General features: G+C 41.6%; 1 protein-coding gene across 7 annotated transcripts in view; it reads right to left on the bottom strand.

Moving 5' to 3' along the window:
- Dcun1d3 (defective in cullin neddylation 1 domain containing 3) overlaps window positions 1-20,283 on the bottom strand; it is a 42,641-nt gene that overhangs the window by 15,770 nt on the left and 6,588 nt on the right. For 2 of the 7 annotated variants that reach the window (XM_029568637.1, XM_029568638.1), the window contains one exon: window positions 9,162-9,353. The exons of the other annotated variants lie outside the window; for them this stretch is intronic. The gene's annotated coding sequence lies outside the window, so the exon portion shown is untranslated. The remainder of the gene's footprint in view (window positions 1-9,161; window positions 9,354-20,283) is intronic. 7 annotated transcript variants of the gene reach the window in all.

Here is a 20,283-nt window from a genome sequence, read left to right as displayed (position 1 = left end):
AAAAGATCTTTACCAAAAACACCAAGGACATTATACTTAAGGAAAAAATATCAAAACATCAAAGAAAGACAGAAGGCAAGTAAAGAAAGACAGAAGGCAAGTAAAGAAAGACAGAAGGCAAGTAAAGAAAGACAGCATTCGCTTCACAGTGAGTTCAAGGACTCGAAGAGTACTGTCAAATGGTGAGATGGAAGCAAAGGGGCTCCTCAAACGAACACCTTTCAATCCTATCTAAATTTTCTCAATTCATTTGTTTCAGTATTAGACAGACCTTACCTCCTCCACCCTCCAAAAAAGAAAGATTGTTTTCACCTTAAAGTCTGGTGAGGCCTCATCTTCTTACCAAAGGTTTAGCACTAGGGTGAAAGAATTAGACTAGCCAGAACCTGAGTGAATCATATTCACACAGTAACTGGGGAACTCTTGGAAACAGTATGCATCTAGCCTACAAACCTATCATATGGGCTTTTGAGCGATGGACTGATCAAAGTATATTACAGAAAGTAGCAGGGACTTGTATTCTTCCCCAGCATCTAGGCCTTTTTTTGGTCTTTTTTGCTCTTTTGTAGCCCTAGCTGGCCTGAAACTCACTATGTAGACCTGGCTGGCCTTGAACTCACAGAGATCCATCTGCCTCCCCAGTGCTGGGATATAAGGCATGTACCACCACGCCCAGCACATCTACGCTCTTTATCAGATAACTGCCTAATTTTCACAAGTGGTTCCCCTGCCCTCTCCCTCACTCTTGGCTATAAGACTATGTCCGTGTGGGATTCATAATGGAACATGTGACTCAGGCCCACCACTGCCTCATAAATTCCTGGCTTCAATGGCTGGATCAGGGGTACACAGATACCCAAGCCAACCAGAGTGAATTTCAGCACTGAAAATGATCACCTTACCAGTCACCAGGGAGGGCAAAATGCCTCTTAAAGGAGGTAGGTGTAACAGACTCTCCTTACCAGGTGAGTCTCAATTCTAATGTACATAGAACCCAAGAATGAAATCCCAAGAGGAAAGCAATACTGAGAAATGAGCAACTGAGTTTTGAAAGCATCATTTACCCTGAATCCAGTGGCGCCAAGAACTAAAATCAAAGTCTAACTTTCACAAATATATGAGCCAGTAAATTTTCTTTTACATAAGCCAGATATCAGTTTTTGTTACAACTGAGAACGTTCCTACAAAGACATAGCAATGCTTCTCAGATCTCCTACTCAGACATCAAAAAAGGGACAATCTAATACTTACACTTCCTGATTCATGTTCCTGGACCAACTTGGTAAGTCACAATTTCAGCTCAATAAGTCATGGGAACACTCAGCTAAATAACTGGAGCAATGATCCCCAGCTCATAAAAGCTGTCACATCCCATTACAATTAGGTGAACCATTGGAACACTACTTATGTAAGATAGTATAACAAGCTGAAAGAACCATCTAAGCCCTCCTCTAAGTAGACATGCTAGAGTACTTTACAGCTACCTTCTAATGTGTTCCCAAGGGGGAATGTCCTCCTAACATTCAGATGTCATGTGATGGGCTGTAAGCAAATGCTCCTGGAAGCCTTTCTCTGTACGATAATGACACGACCTATCTTCTAGCTGAAAGGTTGATCTAAACCACATCCTATGAAACTGAAAAAAAAATCATACAAGACCAGAACTCTTGGTTTCAATTACTATCACCCAAACAATTTCTCTTTAAGTACTGAAAGAGCCAATTTAGAAAGTATTCGTGTGTATGTCTTTATTGGACAGTTATACATTCTATGTAGATTAAAACTGTTCTGCTTTTAAGAAAAGCAAGCAACATATATTTTCCCTCATCTGTGCATTATAGCACCAATCCTTTATATGTGAGTATATAAATTCTGAAGTAACACCAGGAGCCAGGTAAAGGCAAAAGATACATGGAGGTAAGGAAAAAAAAACAGCTCAAAAGGAAGATAATAGGGAACAGATGCTACCTGAAGGAGGTGGAAAAATTTTGAGTAATTGGCAGGGAGGAGAGGAGGGAGTGACATGCAAGGGACCACAGTGTATGTGGGGGGAGGGAAGTCAGGAACAGAAAGCTGGCAGGAGTCAAGAGGTTATGGGGAGAGGGTGGGAATAATGGGGCACTGTGACTAGGAAGGGAGGGAGGAGGGAGGTTGAATGGGAGAAAAAAAAGAGTAGAGATGAGTGAATCTCAGGGGGCTAGGAAACATACAGGGAAGAGAGATGCCCTAGAAACCCTATGAGAAATGTATGTAGAGTATCTGAACATTAATGCATATGTATACCTAGGAGCTGCTTGGGAGGTAACACAGTGCCAGATAGAAGAGACCTCCCTTAGAGCGACAAACATGTTGTATAGCACTCATCAAAGAAACTTCTTTTTGCGAGAGATGGAGGCTACTGCAGAGTTGCACATCTGGTCAGCCATAGAGAACATATACCCAGGAGATGCCTGGTACTAGGTGACACATCTGCAGTCAAATTCCTACATCCAAGGCTCATGGAACATAGCAGAATAAGGGGTAGAGAGAGGGCTAATGCACCCTTCAACTCTCACCAGTGAGGCTTCCATGTGCATCAAAGTGCGTTACACACAGAAGGCCTCAACTGGCCAACTTCTGGAGAATAACAGACTGTAGAGTTGCTGGACAACAACAGACTGGTTGCTGCTGGGTGAGGGAGAATATGAGTTACATACAACCACAAAATGGGCTCAGTAGACTCCAGCGGACGCATTTACACTGAAGGACATTTGGGTACAAACACCTGAATGAATAGGACTCAGCAAGTATGGCAGAGTACGTAGGGTTTGGTGGGGGAGGGGGAGGCATGGATTGGGGAGGAGGTCTGGATTTAAGTGGGAAATATTGTATGAAATTTTAAAACTCAATAAAAAGAAAGTTTTTTTAAAAAACTGTTCTGCTTTTTAAAAAAGATTTATTTTTATTATTTTATATGTGTGAGTGTATTGCCTGCATGTATGTGAGTGCACTCGTGTCATGCAATGCCGCAGAGGTCAGAAGAGGGCTTCAGATTCCCCTGGAACTGGAGTTAAGGACAGTTCATAGCCGCCATGTGGGTGCTGGGAATTGAACCCAGGTCCTCAGCAAGAGCAGTCAGTGCTCTTAACCGCTGAGCCATCTCTCCAGCCCCGCCCCTTTAAAAATATTTTATTTATTATGTTCTGCCTTTTTAAAAAAGCAGAAAACAAAAAATATTTTCATAAATGTTTACAAAGCATGAGGTCCCCAGGATACATTAGCTTGTACAGAAAAAAACAGATACTTGAATCAAAATAAGAGTCTGACAGCTGATGGAAACCAACATGGCTTCATAAAGCAAGGTATCTGAGGATGGCTGCCCAGTTTTTGTCTATTCTCTGAGCTAATGACCTGCCCAAATCACCACTACCTAAGAGGTCACTGGAATGCTGTCTATTTTAACTGCCCTGACAGGCCCTATTTTAAGAAAAAGCCAACATGAGACCATTCTAACAAAAAGCAGCAGAATCAAGCTCTCTGGCCATCAGTATGTTGACAACCTGAGGATGCTATGGGCCGCAGAATAAACACATGCATGAGCACACACAAATTATCTAGTCACAGAGGATCCAATAAGCTGCGTGCAACTTTCTGAATTGCCATCAGTGTTTTGCAAGTAATGCAACTACCTCCAGTGGTACAAATACTGTGGCTCCTTGAGCAGCGCCTGAAGTCCAGTGCCTTCTAGGAAGGACAGGACATGCTTTGCATGTAGAACTAACTGGGCTTGCATGTCCAGGCCTTAACAGCTCTCCACTTGACACCTTGCACTTCAGTGTGCTCACCCAGAGTTTGGGGAACATCAAAATGTCATTTCATACCAGCTCTATCAGTTCCAGTGCTGCAAGCTAGGCAACACTGTTTTATTTTTGCTTTGTTTTTTTTTCATTTTGATGTTTTAGGGTTTTGGATGTTTATTTTGCTTTTTTATTTGGGGAGGGGGGCTGGTTTCATAGATATGGTCTCATTATGGAATCCAGGTTGGCCTCGAATTCATGCACCTCCTGCCTCAGCTGCCTAAATGCTAGAATTACAGACCTGCAACACCACACCTGGCTTCATTCCTTCACAGCAAATGATCACCCTTAGAGAATCTCATTTATTTATTGACTTATTATTTATTGTCTGCTCCCCCAAATAGTATGGATTTTTTTCCTATGCATTTCAGTTACATGGCACATAGCAAGTGTCTGATAAGCACCCGCTGATGAGTGATCAAGCACTGAAACTGAGTGTTCACACTGCACAAGGCACCAGGTCTTGTCATTTTACTAACTCATGACTGAATTCACGATGAACCTGGCAAGCTTAGCGCTTGCGCCAGCACAATCAATGCCCACCAAATCGTAGTTATTTATACCAATTCTAATTAAATGATGTTAACAAATATTTAACAGCAAAGGAAGCTGAACCCTATGGCTACAGAACTCAATTTCACTTCTCAAGAACTGGTTCTTAGGCCAGACTTCTTTGAGGCCCCTCTACTTTCAGCACTCCACTACCTTCAGAAAAAGAGAAGGGAGGGAACTGTTCATTGTTCCAAATCTTCCCCACCTCATCTGTTTCTTAAATAATGTGCTGCAAACATGGTGCTCAGCTTCTCAGCCAATAGTCTATGACTCCATCTCTACTTCACAAGCTAATTTTCACCCTGAACAGTGAAATCCAGAATTTAAAACTGAAACGGAGTTCAACCTGTCTCTTTCTGATCCATACCTCATTCCTCTAGGGGGAGAAATAAATCACATTATTCACAGAAATCATTCCTGCCTCTTTTATCAAAGGCACAAGCTCAAAGGTTAACTGTCACCACAGCCACGTAGCACTCTAGGAAGCCCCAGTGAATACCTCCATCAGCTAGTCTCCCCGACTCAGTAGTAAAGTATCCTATTTGAAGGGGTTAGATATGCAAAAGCTAAAGTGAGTACCTTTTTTTGAACAGTGTATAATGTTTTAAGTAGGGATTCAACTACTTAAAACATGAAGGACTCATGCCAGTTTTACAGTTCTTGAGATACGTGATACCACTGTGTTACTCACAAAAACTCATTTGATGACAGAATGGCTTTCTTGGATGACTGAAGCGTGTATCTTGTCAAAGAGGGTAAGATGTGGACAACAGAGGTCCTCTGCCTCTGCAGATCCCTAGAGACAATGGGCTATGCTGCCCATGGCAGCAAGAAAAGGCCAAGAACTAAAGTCCTAAACAAAGCTTCCACAGCCAGACACACTTACTTGCCAAGAAAGCAAAGAGCAGATTCCACCTCCGCTGCCTGGCAGGCAGACCCACACATTCTGCTTAACCATGTGAAACAGCCAGCTCTTGCTCTCCCCACCCCCAGGCCCAGTTATGATATTTGGGGTAGTGAGAGAATAGCAACACTGGTGACTTTTCTAGGAGACTGTTTCATAAAAATAGAGCTTCCAATTTTAGGTCTAAAGTTGAAAAGAAAAATGGCCAGAATTAGAAGTTTGTTTTAACACAATACATTGAAAATTACAAGTATTACAAGTTTAAGTGCTGGTAGCTGGAGATGGCGGATCACACCACCATATGACTTCTCAGTGAGTCAGAAAAAAATAGTACAGGCTTGTTTAACAGTGGACATCCACCAATGAGAGAAAACCAAACTGACATCCCTCTTGTGTTTGTTTGGGCAGTGGCAGGGCTGACATAAATGAATCGCAGCAGCAATTTACAAGAAAGAAATATTAATGTTTTTTGAGGCTAGTCAAAGAAGAAATGTTTGAAATCCTGAATATGGCTCATTTCTCAGAAGTTAAATCAGTTTAACAGGATGGGAGGAAATCTTCTAAACTATTAGTAAATCATCAACTGCAATATTTTGGGTTCCTAACAACCATTCTTGATCAGCACACTTTATGTCAAGGCAAAAGACAAATGATGGCCTTCTGTACCAGTTGCTACCCTTTCAGTTATGAGAATCACTCTGGCAGAGCTAGATGAGAACAGAAGGCCCAGTCAGATACTACCATAATAATAAAGACCTCGCCAAAGAGTTTGTGGGTACCATAACTTACATAACAAATTCCCTGCTGCTCGGCCGCCAGGATTAACTCCTATTCATCCAAGTTTCAACTCAGTATTGCCAATGGGTTTATCAAATAAAGAGTCATCATCCACCACAGCTAAGCAAAAGGCACAGTCATCTTTCTCACTGCAAATCAGCTTGCCACCATTAACTACTCAGATCAAGAGAAGGCAATCTTACAATCTTAAAAAAGTGTGACGTTTGTTTCTCCCAAGCCTCCCTCCCCAACCAAAAGAACGAGAACAGAAAATACTTCATTACTTTTTTCCCAGTAGGCTTTTCTGACTGAATTTTTTAAGTATCTAATATTGTATTTTATTATAGTAGATGTATTATCATATCTATTACACATATAAGGCTGAACTGAATGTATTCTATTTGAGTTACTCCTATGAGCACAAACACTCATGGTTCACTAAAAGTCAAATAGAACAAGAACATAAAAGAGAAAGGATGTTACTGTTTTAGCTACAGCATCCTGGACTGCAAGCCCCAGAAGGGAAGACGTAAGCAGGAAAAGCTGACACCTAAGAAACAAACATTTTGCAGAGAATCAAGTGGGGAGGGGACACTCTAAGATCTTAGGGAGAAAGAGGCAAGGGAAAGAGTAATAGAATGCACGTGACATCAAAGCAGAAGGTAGGACTACTCGAGAGGAGAAGACCAACAAAGGAGGGAGGTGAAGGAGGACAGGAGGAGATAGGAACAAAGTAAAATGACACATCTGTATAAAATGCCACAGTGAAATTCATTACTTTACATGCTAACTACAAAAATTAAAAGTCAGGTGTGGTGGCCCATGCCTTTAATCCCAGCACTCAAGAGGCAGAGGCAGGAGGATCTCTAAGTTTGAGGTCAGCCTGGTCTACACAGTGAGTTTCAGACCAGCTGTGGCTACAGGGAGAGCCTGTCTCAAAACACAAAACAAAAATTAAGAGGAATGGGGGCTGGAGAAACGGCTCAGCAGTTAAGAGCACGTACACACCCAGATGACCCAAGCAGGATTCCCAACACCCACACTGGGTAGCTCACAGCTGCCTGTTACTCTAGCTCCCAGAGGATCTGATGCCTCCCACCTCCATAAGTGCCTGCATTACAAGAGAGTGACACCTTGTCTGGCACAGATATGTCTTTCAGTAAACGAGCATGAGAGCTTAAAAGGGACCCACAGCTTTCAAACTTTACCTATGACCTGCATCAAATAATGGATTCTATACTCTGACCTAATATACACATATAAATACAGAACGCAAAGTTTCATGAATACTGACTCTTCTTCCCATGATGGACTCTGATTTATGCTATTTCTTCTTCCAGTGTTTTCCCTGCTGATTATGACCCTCCAAGGAAATACAACCCATAGTTTGGACAATCTCAAAACCAAGCTTCAAGTTTCCCTCTAGTATCTTTTTAAAAAAATATTTTATTATTCTTATTTTATGTGTATGAGTGTATTACCTGCATGTGTGTAAGTGCACCCATGTGGCAGAATGCCTGTAGAGGTCAGAAGGCCCTGGATTCTCCTGGAACTGGAGATAGACAGTTGTTAGCCACTGTGTGGGTGCTGAGAATCGAACCCAGTACTCTGCAAGAGCAGCCAGTGCTCTTAACCCCTAAAGCCATCTCTCCAGCCCCCCCTCCCCCCAGTATCTTTAGTGTCTAGTGTCAAGACTGTTAAGAATTTTCCAGTCCTCACGGTATTTAATCTTCTTTTTTAAATATTTTATTTATTATTTTTATTTTATGTGTATGAGTGGATTGCCTACATGTATGTGAGTGCACCCATGTTGTGCAATGCCTCGATGGTCAGAAGAGGGCTTCAGATTCCCCTGGACCTGGAGTTAAGGATGGTTTGTAGCCACACTGTGGGTGCTGGGAATTGAACCCAGGTCCTCTGCAAGAGGAGTAAGTGCTCTTAACTGCTGAGCCATCTCTCTAGCCCCCACAGCATTTAATCTTTACAGGTACCCAAGAAGATTGATGTTTCTGCTATCTCTATCTACCGATGAGGGAACTAGGGCAGAAATAAAGCACCTTGCCAGGAACAGTGGCACATACTTGTAATCATACCACTTGGGAGGCTGAGGCAGGACTGCAAGTACCAGGCTGCAGACACTGTTCAAGCACAAACAGAAAGGCAGGCAACTAACTTACAAGTCTAAAACAGACAGAAAGGTAGGCAACTAATTTATACAAGTCCCTATTCTGTGACAAGAATAGGGAAGACCCGGCCTCCCACCTGCTCCCCTAGTTTCCAAGCCTCCTTTCACTTAGGTAGGGAATTGTGTCTACTTCTGGTAAGTAAACCATAGGCAGAAATGATGCAAAGAGCTGCAGGCAGAAATGATGCAAAGAGCTGCAGGCAGAAATGATGCAAAGAGCTGCAGGTAGATGTGATTTTTTGTGTCTAGACTTAATCAGTTGGGAGGTCACATCACAGCAATCTTGTCTCCTATGGGGTAAGCCAAAAGTAATCAAGCCAGCACAAATGGTGCAGTATGAAACAGTGGACCATCTTGCTGGGTCTATGTGGGGCTATACAGAGCAAAGTAGTCTTCTACTTACTGACCCCTGTGGGGCACAGAAGCAATACATTTTATCAGATTACAGCAAACTTTGTAAACTTTGGCACTTGAATATCTATCTACTCCTTAATAAGTCTACAGTGACTTAGTTCAGGTCTTGACAACCATCTTGAGTGTAATATCTCATAAATGGTTTACATACTTCCAGTCTCCCACTGCCACAGGAAATGACCCCCCCCCACACACACACACATACGGGCATGCCAAGTACCTATTTATTTAAAATCATTTAACAGGGCTGGGGCTCGGTGGCTTACAGTCCTTGTCTTATATACACAAGCTCCTGACATCAATCCCTAGTATTCCCCAAATTTATATTCTCTTTCACCTATACATTCAAACTCAACAACGCACACAAAGCTCTTCTGAGTTTGACCTCAAAGGCTGTCATCTTTTCTCGCCTTTTCATTCCAGACACTTCAGGCATACTAAAATACTGGCAGACTCCCCAAGATGCCCCGGCCTCGCCTGCAATGCAGCTTACCTGCACTGTTAGCATTCCTGAATGTCGTCTTCAGCCCTAGCTCAGATTTTCTTCGCACAGGTCTCCTTGCTGACCCGCTGACCCTGATAACACGGATGGTTTTACAGCACTGATGTTCTTGTGTCTGGTGTTACATGCTATAAGGTCCTTCAGAACAAGATCCACAAGCACTCAATCTGTTAGAATGAATACCTGGTAACATATAAACACATTTTTTGCTTCCTGAAACACCAAGTATTCAATCATAGGGTCAGTCCATGAAAAAAGACCAGACTACATACAATTCTCTGTGATACAATGGTAAGAATGTCGCATTTTGAAGGCCAACATTTTCTAGCTTACAAGTTTGGTTTTGAGTTTCAGAAGTCCCCTATGAATGATACACATTCCATCTGGGAAAGTCAGTCCTTTGCTCATATGTTTCTAACTGGAAAACTACAAAATCTGTTTCTTCTTAAGAGAAATGATCTTGTATCTGTTTAAAGACCTTAAGTACTGCTAAGACAATTTTTAAAGTTTTGTTCTGTTAAGCTGCTGTGGCAATCAAAAGAACTTCTGCTTAAGCAGGTTTTATGAGAAATACTAAATACTGGAGAGCTTTTCAACTTTTTATGAAATCAAGTATTATATGCAAACAGATAAGATACAAATCAGAAGAGGAGGAGCTTAGGCCAAATTATTCACAGGGAAGGAAAAACCACTTCCTTCCAAATGGGGCAAAGGTGACCAGAAAGATTCTTACCTGTTGCCTAACATTTATTAGCTCTTTCTGCTGGGTCAAGCAATGACTGAGAACTGGATACTTAGAAAACAAAAGCTTTTATAAATTAGGCGATTCCAGTTCTTTGACTAAAGAGGTTTCAAAGTCACACTTAAGCCTCCACTTAAATTTTTCTGATCTGAAACTGTCATGAAAGTTCAAGTTTCCAAGATCTCAAAAGAGGCTGCACTTTGGTGGGTTTTTTAAAATTACATTTATTTATTTATTTTTGTGAGTGTTTGTGCAGAAATCAGGACAACTTGTGGAATTGGTTCTGTCCTCCTACTATGTGATGAAAAGATTCTAGATGAAATGAAAGGTTACTTTATCCTGAGACCATTGTAAATGGTACTGGAAATATTTAAGAATGGCTTAGAAAGGCACTGAACTCTACCACCATGTTTGTATTATGGCCTTTAGACTCTTCCTTCTGCATTAGCTTTTTTAGTGTGTACTCTCAAATGCTCATACTTCTATAAACTTACAGTAACATGAAGACAATCACTTGAATGACTGGGAAAGACTGAGCTTTCATGTGGTTCTCATCCTCAAAGGCTCAACGGCTCAGCTGCCCACAATATATCTTAACCAAGACACATTGATCAAATGGCAATTTTCCAAGAAGAGATGGAAATAAACAACCCCTCTCTAGTTGTACAGAGGCTAGTTGTAGACCAAGGGCAAACAACCCCTGTTCATTCCCTTCCAGAATTTATTCAGACTCATCAGTTATTACCTATAAATAAAAACGATGAACGTCCCCACCAAGGGAAATGGAATATTTCAGAAACCTAATCTCTACCCTGAGTAAGATGGTCTTGTGATTTTTTATAGCCAAGGAAACAAGTACAATGCCTGATCTAGAATTCAAATAAATTAATCTGTTTGTAAATTAATCTGTTCAGATTGCTGCTATAGAGTATAATCTTAGCAACAATGAAGATTTTCAATCCTGAAAAAGCAAAAGGCTTTTTCCCTTCCCAAATACACCCTGACACAGGTCACAACCTCTCAGGAAGACAAGACAGTATTAAGGACAAAATCAAAATTATGAAGAAGTCAGGCACAGAGCACTAGATCCCACCTCAGTTGGGAAACATCTGAGTTTCTCATTATGAAATTACAGAGAGGGATAGAGCTCAGGGGTAGAATTCTTGTGAGCTGGCTCAGAGGTTAAGTGCACTTGCTGCCAAGCATTTGTTTGATCTCAAAACCCATAGGATGGAAGGAGAGAACTCCTGAAAATTGTCCTCTGACCTCCATTACACTCACAGTGGTGCACAGGCGCGCACACGCGCGCACACACACACACACACACACACACACACAGATAAATGTACAATTCTAAAATATTTACTTATTTTTATGTGAGTGTTTTGCCTGCATGTATGTAAGTGCACCACATGTATGAACTGCCCCTGGAAGTCAGAAGAGGGAGTCGAATCTTCTGGAACTGGAGTTACAGTTGTCAGTTGATATGTGGGTGCTGGGAAGCAAACCCGGGTCCTCTGCATGAACAGCCAGTGCTCTTAACCTCTGAGTCATGTCTCCAGCCCCAATAAAATGTAAAAAAAAAAAAAAAAGAAAAACTTTAAAATAACAGAAACAAACTCAAGGGGACATAAGCTGGCCAAGGACCGACATCCAGTACAGTCCCTCTAGCATGCGAAGTGGGTGAGCTACCAGGTACTTGGCTTAGACACAAGTGGTTCAGGAATGTAATGGATGAACATTCTTTTTAAATTATAATTTGAAACATTAATTTATTTCAAGGAGCTATACCAAATCTATGGCCCTTTATGATGAATTCATTTAGAACAAGATCATCTGCAAACTTTAGCTCATCCACCACACACAGATAATTAAAGATGACAGTGTGAAGACAGGCAGAAATGTCCACAGGCTACAGTCTTTAAAATAAAATAAAACCCTCAAGAAACACAGGTTACATCTGAAAGCAGCTTTCTCAGCTTCTGTTGTTCCACAGAAATTTCCACTATATTTGAGGGTGTTACTGGGACAGACTTCTCTTTTCTATCACTACTCAAGAGGTTGAATTATGAGCAGTGGCAAAAGATTTTAAATACTGCCTGCCTCAGTGCTTAACTTCATCTTAGGGCACATGTCACACTGTTCCTTTAGAGCAGTCACCAGAAACAAGTGCAGATCACTTCTTAGAATGGGCAGAGCCTAGCCTTCCAGAACACTGAATCATATGCTGGATTGGGTGCAAGATATGTGTGTGTGGTCAGGCTTTCTCTCCCACACAGATGAAGTCAAATCATAACCTCTACCATAGGAAGTCCTAACAATAAAGAATGAATGGAACTACAGATCAATCCACGTACTGGGGAATCTGCTGAAGGTGAAGAGAAAATAACAGTATTTATTTTTTCGTTATTTTTAACGAAAGTAGAGAGAGAGCTCAGTGGTTAAGAGCACTGGCGGCTTTTGCAGAGGACCTGGATTCATGTCCCAGGACCCACATGGCAGCTAACCATCCTAACACCAATGCCAGGGGATCCTATACCCTCTTCTGACCTCCAAAGCATTGCATGACATAGGTGCATTTACATACATACAGGCAATATACTCATATACATGAAATAAAGATAAAATATTAAAAATAAATAAAAATAAGACACCACACTGCGTGTGGTGGCACCATCTTTAATCCCAGCACTTGGGAGGCAGAGGCAGTTGACTCTCAGTGAGATAGAGACCAGCCTGGTCTACATAGTAAGTTGTCAAAAGATTTATCGTCCTCTTTTTTTTTTTTTTTTTTTTTTTTTTTTTAAAAAAAAAAAAAAAAAAAAAAAAAAAAAAGGTAGCAGTTTAATAATGTCTGTGATATTTAAATTCTATACAATGTACCCAGGGGCACTTTGGCAATGTCTTTAAATTCTGCAGTCTACCAATGGATATTTTTGTCAAATTTGTCAAACTGCTTGAGTTAAACAAGCCTTTAAGTCAGGTGTGGTGGTGACTGCCTTTAATCCCAGCACTTGGAAGGCAGAGGCAGGAGGATAGCCTGGTCTACGTAGTGAGTTCCAAGCCAGCTGAGGTTATAGGGAGACCCTGTCTCAAAAAAGATCAAACAAAACAAAAACAAGCCTTTAAATCTGCACAAACTTGGACCCACTCTATCTATACTGTACCCATTACCACAAAGACTTTGTCAAGGCAGTGCGATTAGTTTTTTCGCATGTTTCACTTACCATCTGACTGCTGTTCTCCCAATATTTTTCTTTGGCTTAAAAAATTTATATCTACTTTAGTATCTAGCACCATTATTATTTAGTATCTATTGCCATTCATGGAGTCACAGGTGTTTTACGTTAATTAAGCTTTCATCACTACACACTAAAAAACAGAACTGAGCCAGGCATGGTGGCACGTGTTTTTAATACCATCGCTTGGGAGTCAGAGGCAGGTTGATCTCTGTGATTTCAAGGCCAATCTGCTCTACATAGTGAAACTCTGTCTCAGAAAGAAAAGGAGGCGGGGAGGAGTGCTGAGATGGTTCAACAGGTAAAGGTGCTTGCTTCTCAAGTCTGATAACCTCAATTTAGTCCCTTTTATGTGAGCCATGTAAAAGTAGAGGCAGAAAACTGAGTCTAGAATGTTGTCCTCTGATCTCCATACACACACACTATGGCACAAGCAACGAAACACATAATAATAAGACAATTAAAAAAAAACTGGTAAATAAAAGCATTCGTCATGGATTCCCAAAATCCTCAGTTCAGTCAGTGGTACACAAAGCACACTGGTGAGCTCCCTCCAGCAACACATGTGAAAGCATAGCCAGGGCTCAGTGAAGAACACTTGCTCTGGCAACTAGAGTCAGATCCCTGGAGCTCACAGGGCAGGGAGAACCACCTCCCCTAAATTGTCTGCTGACCTCCACACATGTGCCCATATACACAAACACACACACAATAAATATTTAAAAATTTTTTAAATTAAAAAGTATAACCAAAGACACATTTTGAAAAATATAAGTTTATCCTAAATCCTTTACCTCACAGTTAAGGAAAACAAATCGTAAGAGGGAATGCGACCTGCCCAACGACACACAGTAACTAGTGGCAGAGAACAGATTAGGATGGAGGACACTATGTACACTGCGGTCCCCTAGAATAGACTCTGCACTCCATTGAGCTACCAGGACATTTAGCAACCTGGCCTCAGGGATTCACCAACAAGTAAGCCTGAAACAATCAGTGATCCGTGTGCATGGTGATCTTTTCACTTTCTTCTACAAACATCACGCACAACATAGTGCTTACCAGCTGATTCTCTCGAAGATAATCTGGATTGGCTGAAACGAATGTGTTTCGTTCCAAAGTCTGAAGTGGTTTTGTCCAACTCACTGAACTTCAAGGCATAGGGCCAAAGATAAAAATGTCTCCTGGATCAGCTTCCCAATTTTAGACCCGACAATATCTTAGTCCTTTGTCCCCATTGACAGACTCATACAGTAGGCTCTATAGGATTTTAGGAGGAAGATTTTCCACTTCTAATTTTTAGGCCAGCTTTGGAAATAGGCTGGAAGTTTCCATTACAGAGACACTCATATATTTCCCAGACCAGAGGGCAGGTTTTATTTTCAACTGATAGATAACTTGTGTTTACTGCACACCTAGCAATGTTTTATACACTATATAGGAGGAGGCCAAATGACAGGGTCCCTTGCTTCTTGGGAACTGCGATCTAGGTAAGGTTAGCTATGTATATACCATGCAGTTAATAACTAACATTATTGTGATTTCACTCTATACATGACAGACCTGAGGCTCAAGAGATTCGTGGCTCATCCAAGTACAAGTGACAAGTCAAGTTCAGACTTAAACCCAGGTTGTTCCACTCTAGACCTGTGCTTTTAACAATGACTACGTATACCCAAACCTTTAAAGTCTTACTAAAAAGTAACATGAAGGGCTGGGTACGGCAGCACACATCTTTAACCCCAGCACTCTGAAGAGAGGCAGGCAGATCTCTGTTTGAGAGTAGTCTGATGTACACAGTGAGACCCTGTCTTAAAAGAAAAAGAAGTCTGTATATCTGGCTTCTTAGTAAGCTTTTTTATTACATTAGAGAGATCTGGAATTAGTGTACCTGTGAAGTTCAGGACCTACAGCACACTATTCCCTCATACTGAAGAAAAACTATTCAGTTTGCAGCATCTAGAGATGAAAAGACACCATTAAATAATGATGTACATCGTTAATTATCATCTAAAATAAAGAGCAGCTATCCTTATTCCATAATTATAGCACACAGAACTAGAGAAAAAAGCCAGGTATTGTGGATCAAGCCTGAGACTGAGGCAAGAAAAATTATTCTATTGGAAGCTAGTCAGCCTGTGCTACAGAGTAAGTGTCAGGCTAGCCTGAGCTATGGTATGAGATTCCAGTTCAGACACACCATCACTACGACAACCACCACCAAAAAACTACCGGTAACAGCAGGATAATTAACACAGTACAGTAAAAAAAATAAAATACATTTGATCTTTGACTCTAGTTTCTACCAGTTCCCAAACTCTAGGAATTTCCTGATATGCTTTTGTTATTCAGGGGAAAAAAAATCCAAAAACCTTAGGACCACACCTGAGCTTATGCTAACCAGGCACTTCAAGGTAGGTGCTTAAAACGTTTCAAGGGAGGAGCTGGTCAGGTCAGAAAAGCAAAGCACAGAAATTTGATTTTTAAGCCCTACTTTCTAGGCTCAGGGGAGTAAGAGACAGCTCAGTTGCCATGACCATGCCTACACAATGAAATCTCAAAACTCTAAAACAAATCGGAGTGGTAGGGAAGGAAGGGGATCCTCTGCTAGCCTGGTCAGCAAAGTGAGTTCCAGGCCAGCCTGATCCTACATAATGAGACTCTGTCTCAAGACACTAAAAAAAAAAAAAAAAAAAAAAAAAAAAAAAAAAAAAAAAAAAAATGGCTGGAGAGAGGGCTCAGCGGTTAGGAGTGCTTGCTTTGCTGCTCCTGCAGAGGACACAGGTTAGGTTCACAATGGTGCAGTCCAGGGGATCCGATGCTCTCTTCTGGCCTGTATGCACATGTAGGCAAAACTCTCAAAAGATATAAAAATAAATTTTAAAACAAAACAACCTCTAAAACAATGAGAGAAGAATTTCCAAATTGGTGAAAGAGGTGTACCCAATCTGCCTTGGGTCTCCTCCTGTGGCCATCAGAAACAATGGACCCCCACGAAATCAGAATTCATACAGGAATCTCCACCAGGAAGGAAAAAAAAGAGTAGGAAGCCCTGAAAATAGCCAGAAGAGGAATCTGTCTAGGTGAGAGATTGACAATTTATCATTTGACCTAGCAGGAGAGACTGGAGCTGTGAAAATAGTGGGCAAGGGACCATACCTTGGCCTGGTCTGACCATTTTGTTATGCCTATCTCAGGCCTTCTATTAAACTACCCTCAAGTCAGGACCCCCAAAGATGGACATGAGGGTCACTGAATAAATCTCCTTTACTTTCTACTTTTTTGGGGGGGGGGTTCTTTTTGAGACAGGGTCTCCCTGTTGCCCCAGCTGGCCTGGAAAACTCATTATGCAGACCAGACTGGCCTTGAACTCAGAGATCTGCCTGCCTGAGTGTGTGCTGGGACTAGAGGTGCGCCACCACACCCAGCACTTTCACTATTAATTTGGCTCTTTTAATTGATTTTTTGAGGACAGGTCGCCAAACCTTGCTTTTGGGGCACAAGCTGTGGCCTTGAGTAACAGTGGCACAACTAGAGGGCACAGATTCCTCCACCTCCAGTTCATCCCTTACCCTCTGCATCTATTTGGCTGATCTGGAACTCCTGAACTCAAGCCATCCTCTTGCTTCAGCCTCTCAAGTGGTTGGGACTATAAACACAGGCCAAGGCATCTGACTTTTTTCTTGGGGGGGCAGAAGGGGTGCATGAGTTCAAGGCTTTACAGGTGCTGGGCAACTACTATACTACCGAGCTACACTCCCAGTCCAAGTTGAGGCAGAAAACACGTTAAAGTCAAAACATACTTTGACTTCCTTGTGACCTATGTATAACAAGGATTTCTTTGGTCTTTTTACCCTTTGTTTTTCTTTTGATGTGTGTTTTTATCTTAGCCTCTTAAACCTGCAAAATGCACCTCAGAAGTCACCTTATGATCTCATTTACTAACACTGCTTAGACAATAAGTACACCCAAACATTCTTGCTTAATCCTTTAATCTTTTTAACAAAGTAGCTTCAAGAGTCACCAAAATTACACTTAGGGAGATTCTCTTGAGAGGCCATGGCCACACTTGGGTATGAACTGTCCTTTCCCCAAGCACCCCTTCTTACTTAATGCCCATACTTAAAACCTTTTCTTTTTTTTTGAAACAGTGTCATTGTGTAACCCTGGCTGGCCTGAAACTCAAGAGATCTGCCTGCCTCTGGCCTCTGAGTGCTGGGATTAAAGGAGAGAGTCACTACACCTAGTTAAAACTTCTTAGTAAACTCCAACTCTGCTTCATACAGACTTGTCCTAAAATTCTTTTCTGTGGCACTGAAAAAAACCTGGCTTCACCTGATTAGAAAGACCCCTGGAAACTCCTCAGGCTGCTACAACCTTTACAACAAAACTGAAATCCTAAATATCATGCATTGCTTGAGTTCTGGGACTCATGCTTGCTAGCATATTATCAAACCTGACATGGGAATGTTCATGGGAACCCCTGAATCCAGTCTACTGGGCACAAGTTCAGATAAGTTGGGACTACCCAGGGCCTGCAGCTGGCATCTAAAATGGAGCAATCTTATAGGACTGAGTCATTGACCTGTGGGGGTCTAATTCCAGAACAGTATCAGCCAAATTGCTGCTCACTTAGTGGCTGCCAGAAAACTGCTGGAACAAAGTAATTAACAACCTCAGAAACAGAGGTACACATTCACACCAACTTCAGGATGCTTAGGAGATACGTAGTATCTTGATCTAATCGCAAAATCTGTGTGTGCCTGTCACCAACTCAAGCGTGCAGGCTGCTGTTTTCAGCATTAATAGGGATCCAAGTACCTGGTGGAAGTCTTTTAAAATACATATATATTATTTTATGTGTATGAGTATATTCCCTGCATGTATGTAAGTGCACCATGTCATGCAATGCCCAAGGAGGTCAGAAGATCGTGTCAGATCCTCTGAAACTGGAGTTACAGACAGTTGTTAGCTACCATGTGGGTGCTGGGAATAGAACACAGGTCCTCTGAAAGAGTAGCCAGTGTTCTTAACCCCTGAGCCATTTCTCCAGCCCCCAGAAAAGTCTTTTAGAAGAAAAACAGAGCTATTATGACCTGTCAAAGCACAGATGTTGTAGAAAACAGCTTACAATGGTTTTCTTGGGGCTGGAGAGATGGCTCAGTGGTTAAGTGTATTGGCTGCTCTTGCAGAGGACCCAGGTTCAATTCCCAGCATCCACACAGTGGTTAACAACCATCCATAACTCCAGTTCCAGGGGATCTGATGCCCTCTCTGACCGCCCTAGGCACTGCACAACACAGGTGCACTTATATGCAGGCAATACATTCATATATATAATTAAAATAATAAATATTTTTAGAAAAGAATTTTTAAAACACTGTACAGACCAGAAGACAGATGGCAATATAGACAGGTTCTTTTTGTCTTATAGGTGACAGTGAGTTCAAGGCCAGCCTAGTCTACATAGTGAGTTCCAGGCCAGCTGGGGCTACAGGGAGACCCTGTCTCAAAAAAAGACAAATAAATAAATAAATAAATAAATAATTTTTAAATCATTTTCTTTAATAGCTTTGGTTCTTATTTCACATCTGTTGTAGTTCCCAGGAGATAGTCAGGAATTATCTTAAGAGTTTACTAGTAACTGTTCCCCCTACCATAGGAATGCCGTTAAATAATAATAGTCATCACCTAGCGTCCTCATTATACACTCTACCCAACACATCATATTTCCTATCTTAGCAACTTTGGATTTGAGAAAGTCAAATCTTAAATGCAAGACTGGGGCTAGAGAGATGGCTCAGCAGTTAAGAGCACTGGTTGCTCTTGCAGAGGACCCAGGTTCAGTTCCCAACATCCACATGGTGGCTAACAATTGTCTGTTAATTCCAGTTTCAGGGAATCCAATGCTCTCTTCTAACCTCCACAGGCATTTCACAACATGGGTGCACTTATACACATGCACACAATATACTCATACACATAGAATAAAAATAAATAAAAAAAAGAAAATCATGTCCTAAATGACACAATCTTTTCTTAAAGGGTGTAGGGTGGGATTCTAGCACTTCCTAAGCAGTCCATCATGAATGCCTTTTCAATCTTAAAAGACCAGTGTAGTCAAACCAACCACTACATCCCTATACTCAACTCTGCAGCAGAAATACAGGTTCTAACTGAGGGAGAGAAGACTATGGTCAGGTCCCTGACCTCTCCTATGTTCCCTGGAGTTGGGCAATCAGGTCCGGGATCCAACCCTAGTGAAGATTCCCTGGAGTTGGGCAATCTGTAGACCCATTCCTTACCTACCCACTGCTCCTTCAGGAAGAGCCATTATTAACATCTTCCACTCTTTTCCAACATGACTACTGAGGACATGTCTCTTCCTCACTATACCCTTTCCATAACACCCCTACTTACAACTCTGTCCACACAAAGGTTTGCTGCCCCACATGCAACTGAACTATCTATCCATCTTAATGCCTCTGGAAAAGCCTTGCAACTTCTTCATAAAGGTTAGGAAGCTCCAAGCAGAATCTTTCCCATGGACATGAGCTTCTAAGCAACAGTTCTGAGTAAATGACTAGACAAGTAACCAGTTATTTCAAAGAAAAGTTAATTTGCAAAGACAAAAGAACCATGAAAACATTTTATGGACAGAACATTTTCTCATATCTCATATATCTCACCACTCTGGAAAATGTCACCATAACTGGAAAAAAATGTCTCTTTAAAGGTGTCCCAGGAGTGTCAGCTTGTCTCTAATCCTTCTTCCCAGGACTCATGCTGCTGGAGACAGCATCTTTGCTGAGGTGGTATCCCTAGCTTCCTCCTCTTGTTTACGGAGTACCCAGTAATATGAAGCAAATGCAGGTTGTGGGGAGGGAATTTGTCTTCCCCTCTCCCTTTTTGTTTTTTTGAGACAGGATTTCACAAAGCCCAGATCAGCCTCAAGAACTCTATGTAGCAGTAGCTGAGGAAGACCTTGAACTAACCCTCCAGCCTCCACCTCTTGGGTACTGCCAAGTACAGATGTGGGACACCAAGTCAGGTGCAAAAGGTATGGTTTCCTTCCTTCCTTCCTTCCTTCCTTCCTTCCTTCCTTCCTTCCTTCCTTCCTTCCTTCCTTCCT

The sequence above is a fragment of the Nannospalax galili genome, unplaced genomic scaffold (assembly GCF_000622305.1).
Source record: "Nannospalax galili isolate Female #2095 unplaced genomic scaffold, S.galili_v1.0 scaffold381, whole genome shotgun sequence".
In the NCBI taxonomy this organism is placed as follows: Eukaryota; Metazoa; Chordata; class Mammalia; order Rodentia; family Spalacidae; genus Nannospalax; species Nannospalax galili.
The sequence above is the reverse complement of the archived record's forward strand: the minus strand, read 5'-3'. Positions and strand labels throughout refer to the sequence as shown.